Source organism: Pollachius pollachius (genome assembly GCF_949987615.1).
Source record: "Pollachius pollachius genome assembly, chromosome: 9".
NCBI classification, from domain to species: domain Eukaryota; kingdom Metazoa; phylum Chordata; class Actinopteri; order Gadiformes; family Gadidae; genus Pollachius; species Pollachius pollachius.
In genome coordinates, this window is record NC_136942.1 from 24,907,062 (window position 1) to 24,916,103 (window position 9,042).

Genomic DNA, 9,042 nt, shown 5'->3' on the forward strand with positions numbered 1-9,042 from the left:
ATGGAATTCACTCCAAAATGGTGGTTTATGCTTAAATAACCCTTTTGTAAGCATAATAACACGTTTGCATTGAAAGGAACAGAAATATTCACTTGTCATGTTTTTATGCGTGCAAAATGCTTTTCAGAGCGAGAGAAGCACTTTTTGACCAACAACGCGATTCTGACCTTACAATGTTGATATTGCTCAAAACGAATGGAATTCACTTCCAAATGGTGGTTTATGCTTAATAAAAGAGTTCTCAACAGCTTGATTTTTTATCATCCTTCATTCCTATAACTATATCAGTCTTATTATAAAGGGTAATGATCATAGTTTGATGATATACTCTCGCAAAACAAAATAGCTTGTTGAACAGATCTGGTTCAGATTAACTGGTTCGGTGAGATCTATTCCAGTTTCCCCCAACAGAGCCATACAGCTGAACACAAACATGTTGCCCTGGCTTGCAAGTATTTTACTTTAAATAAAATTAGTTTGGACTGAAATGAGAATAGTGTTGGTCTACAAGTGTCCATCACAGATTGCACAACAGCAAAGGTGTGTGTGTGTGTGTGTGTGTGTGTGTGTGCGCGTGCGTGTGTGTGTCAAAAATAACTTTTTCATGAGGCCTTGTCCCTCGGATAAGTACATTTACCTTTTACTTGTCCGGACACAAAAAAACACTTTTCCGAGCAAAAATGCGTCCTTTTACAAAAGTAATAATTTTTCATGTTGTTTGTGAAGGGAGAATGAAAAATTCAGACGAACAAACAGTTGCAATAATTCACACCATGTCAACCACATCACTAAAACAGCCATATCCCTCCTCTCAATCACACCACCTGAAGTGGCGAACCCTTTTTTCGCCATATTTGTTCCTGAGGCAGAGATAATCCGACACACATTTCTTGGGAAGCACGCACAGAGAGTGTTTAACTTTGTGTTGATTCATTTATTAAGCATTAACTCTGGTTGACTTTCCAGGAAATAACGAAACATAAAGACTCCAAACAATGTAACTGTTAGGGCCAAAACAGGGTTCTTAGTATTGTACAAAAAGGGACTTTTCCATGTAAAATAATAAGTCAAATAATGCGTCCAATATTGTGTCCAATAATGCGAAATAATGCGTCCAATATTGTGTCCAATAATGCGAAATAATGCGTCCAATATTGTGTCCAATAATGTGTCTAATATTGTGTCCGATAATGCAAAATAATGCGTCCAATATTGTATCCAATAATGTGAAATAATGCGGTCAGAAAATTGTTGGCTCCCTGCCTTCCAAACCTGAACAATAGTAGTTAGCCTGCCCTATATGAGGGCCTCCAATAGGCTCCAGGTAGATCGTGACACACCTATTTCCCCAGGTGACACAAAGGAATAATCACCACATCATCACAAAATGCATAAATATACATATGAATGAAAATTAGATTAATATTTCATACACTTTATAAATTATAACTCATACTTTTAGCCTTAGACTCAAAATATATTTACTTAAAAATATTAAACACAAAAGACCTCTAAATGGCTCACTCACTCACTCACTCACTCACTCACATGCTCATCGCACATAGACAAACACGCTCGCACACAGTCTTTCTCGCACACACCTTACACACACACTCTTCCTAATTCCCGATTCCCAATTTAATATTCCCTCTGTGACCCAACCCTCTCCCTGTGATTGGACGACACTGTGGATCAGAGTGAGCGTACGTTAACCTGGTGACCACTGATTGGTCAACGAGCAACAGGTGTGCCCTAGTCAACAAATGAGTAACGAAGGAGTAACATCCAGGGCCTCCGTTAGGGCCCCAGTTAGGGCCCCAGTTGTTCATCATTAGTTACTCATTCGTTCCTCAGTAACTACCCACGTTTATGCGTACCTTGTTGTAAAGTGTTACCGTAACATCAACTACTGGAACAACCCTAAATGCTTTTAGACCACACACACAATGTCTCTCTCTCTCTCTCGCTCTCTCTCTCTCTCACTCACTCACGCACATATACACACACACACACACACAATGTCTCTCTCTCTCTCTCACTCACACACACACACAATGTCTCCCTCTCTCTCTCTCTCTCTCTCTCTCGCACGCACACACGCACACACACACACACACACACACACACAATGTCTCTCTCTCTCTCTGTCCCTCTCTCTCTCTCTCTCTCGCACGCACGCACGCACACACACACACACAATGTCTCTCTCTCACTCTCTCTCTCTCTCTCTCTCTCACTCACTCACTCAAACACACAATATGTCTCTCTCTCTCTCTCTCACTCACTCACTCACACAATATGTCTCTCCCACACACACACACACACACACACACACACACACACACACACACACACACACACACACACAGACAACGTCAGCAAAATAAACTGATTCTGCCGTTCCCATAATGTGGTGAGTTAAGTTGTATTCAAATATGAATACAAATCTGTAGTGGACTCCTAGACATGTCCACCACGCTATCTGCTATATTATACCTATGTATGTTGTGTCTTTATATTCAATGAAAAATAATCTTGTGTGTGTGTGTTTGTGTTTGCATGCGTCCGTGAGTCTGTGTGTCAACTGAAGACATTTGATAAGAGTAGAAGGAAAACACTGTCACTTCCTGACACTGATGATATCAGATTGCAGGCTGATGATGGGTCAGAATTAAAACATGTGAGGTGGTTTTTCCAGCTGATATAGAAGAGCTGACTCCTGAGAGCAGACATATTGGAAGCTGTCAGGGAGGAACCATGGTTACCATCTCTGAACCGGACCCTGGAATCTCTGAGGAACCTGCGGACGCGTCTTTGGACCTGAGGAAGCGCAGGAAGAGAAGATTTGGTAGGTGCCCATTTGAGAGGATTTAAAATAAATAATCCAGTACAAAAAACGTGTTTTCATCTGCATATATTTGAAATGTACTTTTAGAAAATGTTTATAGCCAAAGGGACCGACCTGATGAACCAGCGACCGTATAGACAAATTTATTCTCCTAAATAACGACATGTGTGTGTTTGAGACAAAAGCTCACATTAGCCTTACTTGACTTGTAATTACGCCCATGAGTTACGGACTATTGATAGGCATCTCAAGTAGTTGTGTGTTTCATGATATATGTTTGTTATATACATGGAACAGAGTGCAGATGAACTTTAGGGAGCAGAACACAAGTTTAGTTTTTTCATTACTTATTATTAATGGTATTAATGGACATTAGAGTGACAATGGTTTATTTAATCAACAATTTTGTGTTTTAATAAAGGCTGCTCATTTAACTGAAGTGACATCAGGTGTACTTAACTTGTACTCTATTTAACATAATTATATAAAGTTTGTCATTAATATGAACATATCTCAAATCATCCCACAATACATGTCCTCATATTTTCTGCGTGGGCCGATGTGAAAGACCGTGGTGACACGCAGGCCACATGTTGTCCCCCCTCGATTACTGTGTGTGTACATATGTATTTCTGTGTGTATTACTGTAAACTAGGTGTGCGTATATGTCAATAATGAGGGAATAATAACATGTATGCTAGAGACCAGCACTTGCTCTGCTTAAGTGTGTTCTAAACACGAGAGCCACAGTACCAGTCATCACTTACTGAGGTGTTCTCAATAGAGGTCTTCAGGTGTTTCTTCAAGACGGGGAGGGATTCTGCAGACCGTAGGGAGTCTGGACTGTGAATGACAGCCACGCAGTATGAATATATCTGTGTGTACATTACTCTGTGTGTCCGTGTGTGTGTGCTTGAGTGAGTCTGTGAGTCTGTGTAGAGTAGAAGAAAAACATTTCCTTACACTGATGGTATCAGATTGCAAGCTGATAATTGGTCAGATTGATCACAAGTGACGTTGTTTTTCCAGCTGGTAGAGCAAAGAAGAAGGGTAAGCTCAGAAGCCGTGGAAGACGTCAGGGAGCAACAATGGTCACCATCTCTGAACCGGACCCTGGACTCTTTGAGGAACCTGAGGACACGTCTTTGGACCGGGAGGAGACCAGGAAGAGAAGATTTGGTAGGTGCCCCTTTATAGAGTATTTAAAAGAAATAATAACTCTTTTAGCCAAAGTGACCTTCTGTGTGTGTGTGTGTGTGTGTGTGTGTGTGTGTCCTACTCCTGAACAGCTCTATGGTTTCACATCACTGTCATTGTGAGCATCGGACTGCTGAGTATTCTCCTCATCTCCCTGCGCTTCAGTGAGTCTAAATCATATCATCCTGAATAGAATTACAATACAGTATAATCATATTAATGACTGTAATAACAGCAATGATAATGATACATATTGTTTTTGTTAGATTCAGTGATAATAATAGGGTTAGCACACATACACCACACGCACACACATAAACACCGCATAAACACACGCACACACAATCCACAAACACGTGCACGAACACACACGCACACGGACACACACTGCACACACGGGCGCGCTGATGCAGACGTTTCAAGACAAGGGCAGCGCAGAACACCGCATACACACACACCACACACACATGCACACACGCACGCTCACACATGCACGTGCATACACACACTGCACACACGCGGATGCAGATGTTTCAAGACAACGGCAAGATTGAGATAACCGCCCCGCCGTCGACACACTCTCCCACCTGAGCCTTATGTCTATCATTGACACTTTTTTGCAAAACGTTATTTTTCGTTAAACATTATCCACCTCCTGAGCCTCCCGAAATGTCTTGCGATATAGAAATCCCCCCTCCCCCCTGCCGACTGTTTTAGTTGTTTTATTTTTCTTATGTTTCATGTGTAGGCTATGTGTGACTGTAGGCTACTGCTGCCTGTCTTGGCCAGATCACTTGAAGAGATCTTCTGTTAGCAAAAAACAACACATCTCCCACGTCAGGTAGCCAATGTACAATCTGCAATCTTGCCCTCACACCCCCCCCCCCCCCCCCCCCCCCCCCCCCCCCCCCACACACACACACAAGCCCGTGCTTTAGTTCACTATAGTTAGGTAGGTTGCTGCCTTAGCTGTTGTTACTTGAACTCAATTTTAGTGAAGTTTGTTATTATTATTTTTAGCTAACCAATAGTAGTTGCCGTGCATTTTTTAAGTATCTATGCACTTTGAGCCCTGAATAACAGTGAAAGCTATTGAGTGATTGATTCGTATGCATAGTATACTACACTTTCCATTAAACAATTACCCCTGTAACCCAACAGTTAGCTGAACATTATATGGTCCCGTCCTTCCACTCCCTGTTTTCTCACCCTGTTTAAACAAGCAATCAACTGCATTTGTCCCAGTGTTTGTGCTATGGGAAATTAAAGGTCCAATGGAATGCTACTTTGTGGATGCTTTAATATGGATATTAGTAGGCCCCAAACACAGTACTTGAAGACGTTCCCGAAATTCAGCCGTGGTGCAGAATTACAGCCACTACGAGCCAGTCGCACATTGATCTTTCCCCAAATGCGCTGTCTCAGTGTCTGTCGCTTTAATGCAAATGAGGAGGAGAGAGGCGGGTCAAGGAGGAGGGTGGGGGTGTGGCCCTGAGCAGCTTGCGGCCACGGTACCATGCGCTCTGTTTACAGTGGATGTATCGCAATGGCGAGGCGCACACAGCCTTTGGCCGTGTTCTGTAAATATTCTAGAACACTCCGGGTGCTCCGGCGGGAGTCTTGGAGCTCTATATCTAAATAATATCACATTATACGTAGATATCTAAATCATATAATATATATTATCAGGGCCAAAAGCTGTGTGAGCCTCCAAACGATATTATGAATCTCAAACGACCGCGTTGGTTTCTCCGACGTCTCTGGTTCTTCCACGTCCACATCAATCTGAAGTAGACTGAACCACGACATGGAGGAGAAAGGGATTGTTGACCGCGGTTGTCTCCCGCCGGAGCCTCGCTGCCAAGGGACCGCCGCCTCGGCAGCGGTCAGCGCTTAGGCACCACCGCCTCCTGCAGCGCCGAGGCGGTGGTCCCTCGGTAGCGGGAAACGGGGCTCAGGCGGGAGACATTCACGGGTAACAATCCCTTTCTCCTCCATGTCATGGTTCATGTACTTCAGTGGGAAAGGCCAAAGTTCCTTTCCCCCAATTTCTCTCAACCATGGCTGAGATAACCCCCACTACGAGTCTCGTTGTGAAATACCAGAGACGAGAGTCCGACGTGTTATGCGCCATAACACCAACAGCAGAAGGGTTATCCAAATAACAAGGACAACAAGCGTTACAGTCCTGGAGCTCTATATCTAAATAATATCATATAATACATAGAAATCTATATGATATAATACATATTATCATGGCCAAAAGCTGTGTGCGCCTCCAGACGATATTATGAATCACAAACGACTGCGTCGGCTTCTCCAATCTCTGGTTCTTCCACTTCCACGTCAATTTTAAGTAGACTGAACCGTGCGCTGACGGCTGCCCGCTGCCGGTTGCCCGCCGCCGGGTGGTCGTGCTTTGTGGCGATGGTGCTTTGTGGCGGTGGTGCTTTGTGGCGGTGATGCTATGTGGTGGTGGTTCTATGTGGTGGTGGTGCTATGTGGTGGTTGGACCTCGCGGCAGCGGACTGCGGGCAGCGGGTCACCGGTGGGAGACAATCCCTTTCTCCTCCATGTCGCAGTTCATGTACTTCAGGGAGTCAAGCCAAAGTTCCTTTCCCCCAATTCCTTCTCAACCATGGCTGAGATAACCCCAACTACAGTCTCGTTGTGGAAATACCAGAGACGTCAATGAACCAACGTTTTATGCACCATAACATCAAAGCAGAACGGTTATCGCAACTACAAAGCGCCACACATGTGGCGCTCGCATGGTCATAGCTCATTGTCTGATTGGCAGGTCAAATTCTCTGGGCAGGCAAGGCAGAGAAAGGGGAGGTAACTTGGCCCCTTATGACGACATATGGGGCCACATTCCAAATCAGCAAGCCTGAGCTTCCATTTTTTCAAAGGCGAGCAGGATACCTAGTGCTCGTTTTATACCGAACGCAAGTTTTAGCCACTGGGAGACGATAGGCAGGCTAGGGGAACTCATATTAATGTTAGAAAACCTCATAAAGTGAGATTTTCATGCCATGGGACCTTTAAGCAATAAAATACGCTCTCCTTCTCCGGTAACACAGTCGTTCGCGATGCCTTTTTTTTTGGTGTCAGCGGCCGCACTTATCCCGCCTCTTGCGAACTTAGACCGTACGTCATATCCCGCCCCTTGCAAGCCCACCCCCCTTGATTCTACTGATGTCTGAATGACATTGATGTCCGCACATAAAGCATCAAGTGTGAATCACCCCAATGGCGGTTCTACACGGGGGCCCGTGCCCCTGTGGACATGTCCCTGGCCCCCCCTGTGGCCCCACCGTGCTGACCAAATAAAACAATTATGAATTGATTATGATTTTACACGCGAGTGCCAAAAGCGGAACTAATGCGACGCAACGTTCTACACGGGTAAATTAGAGCGGCGCACCCAAACGGCGCACCCAAACATTGTTGCTGCACGTTCTACACGGGTAAATTAGAGCGGCGCACCCAAACGGCGCACCTTAACACTGTGTTGCTGCTGCTCGGTGAATGCGAGCTCAGCAAATACTCCTGGAGAAAGAAAGGAGCTACGATTTCTCCTGTTGCAAAAGTCGAAGGTAAGCAAAACGATTTAATCTTTTATGTGACTTGTTGTTCTTGTTGATCTTCCCGTGTTAAGTAGGGAGAGATGGTTATGCAACGAAGTGTAATGCATGCTCCTACGATTTTTTCTTCTAATAGCAGCTATCATGAAACGAGGAAAGAATATAGCATCCTTTTTTGCCCCAGTAAACAAAAAAGTGAATGAAACAGCAGTGAGAGAAACAAGTCAAGGTATTGAGAGAGCTGAGGAGCAGGAAGAGGGAGAGTCGGAGGAGGTTGGAGAGAGGGCATGTGATGAACGTGAGGGCTCTGACACAGAGAGGGAAATTTCAGAGAGTGAGAAGGATGAAGAAGAGGGTGATGAGGAAGAAAACATACAGAGACAGAGAGAGAAACAGCCAGAGGTACAGCAAGTAAATCCATGTGGATCAAGTACTGCAGGTTTGTGATGAAGAAGGTTATTTCTGTTTGCAAAGTAGTGCAATTACAATTTCATTGTAGGTCTACTGTGTATCCTTAAAATTATGCTTTCTGCTGTAAATTCAATTTGTGCCAATATGGCACAAACTTGAACTACATGCAGATATACATGCGTAAGTAAATAAATGTTGTAGTTGTGCTCTATGTTTACTGTACATCTTTCTACAGATATCAGCAAGTCCAAGAATGATGCACCAGTACAGCCGAACTTGAATATATTCCCAACCACTTTGATGGGGGACAGAAGACGGTGCTTCAGGCAAAACTGGTATACTCTTCATCCATGGCTTGAGTATTCTGTCATAATGGACTCTACATATTGCTATGCATGTAGACATTTTAGCACACCAAAGGCCCCTGACACTGTTTTTGTTTCAACCCCTGGGTTTAGAAACTGGAAAAATGCAACTATGAGAAAGGCAGGGTTTTCAGTTCATGCAAAGTCTGAGCGACACAAGTGTGCGATGATAGCATGGCGGGATTATCAAAGTGCTGTTAAAAATGATGCAACACTAGCAGATATCCTTAACAAAGAACACACTAAACAAGTACAAGAAAATCGGGCATACATTAAAACAATTGGGGACGTGCTGTTACTTACAGCTACACAAAACATAGCACAAAGAGGGCATGATGAATCTGAAGAGTCCAATAACAAAGGAAACTTTAGGGAAATTCTTAGCACAGTTGCTAACCACGACCCACTTGTTAAGAGAAGATTAACTTCTATTAACAATGCAAAGTACACAAGCAAGATCATCCAGAATGAGGTTTTTGGTTGTTTGGCAGAAATGGTTCGTTCTGAAATCATAGAAGAAGTGAAGAACAGTGAGGTTTTCAGCATCATGGCAGATGAAACAAAGGATGTTTCAAAAAGTGAACAGATTTCTTTCACACTCAGGTACTATTACAATGGGGCCATTAAGGAGAGT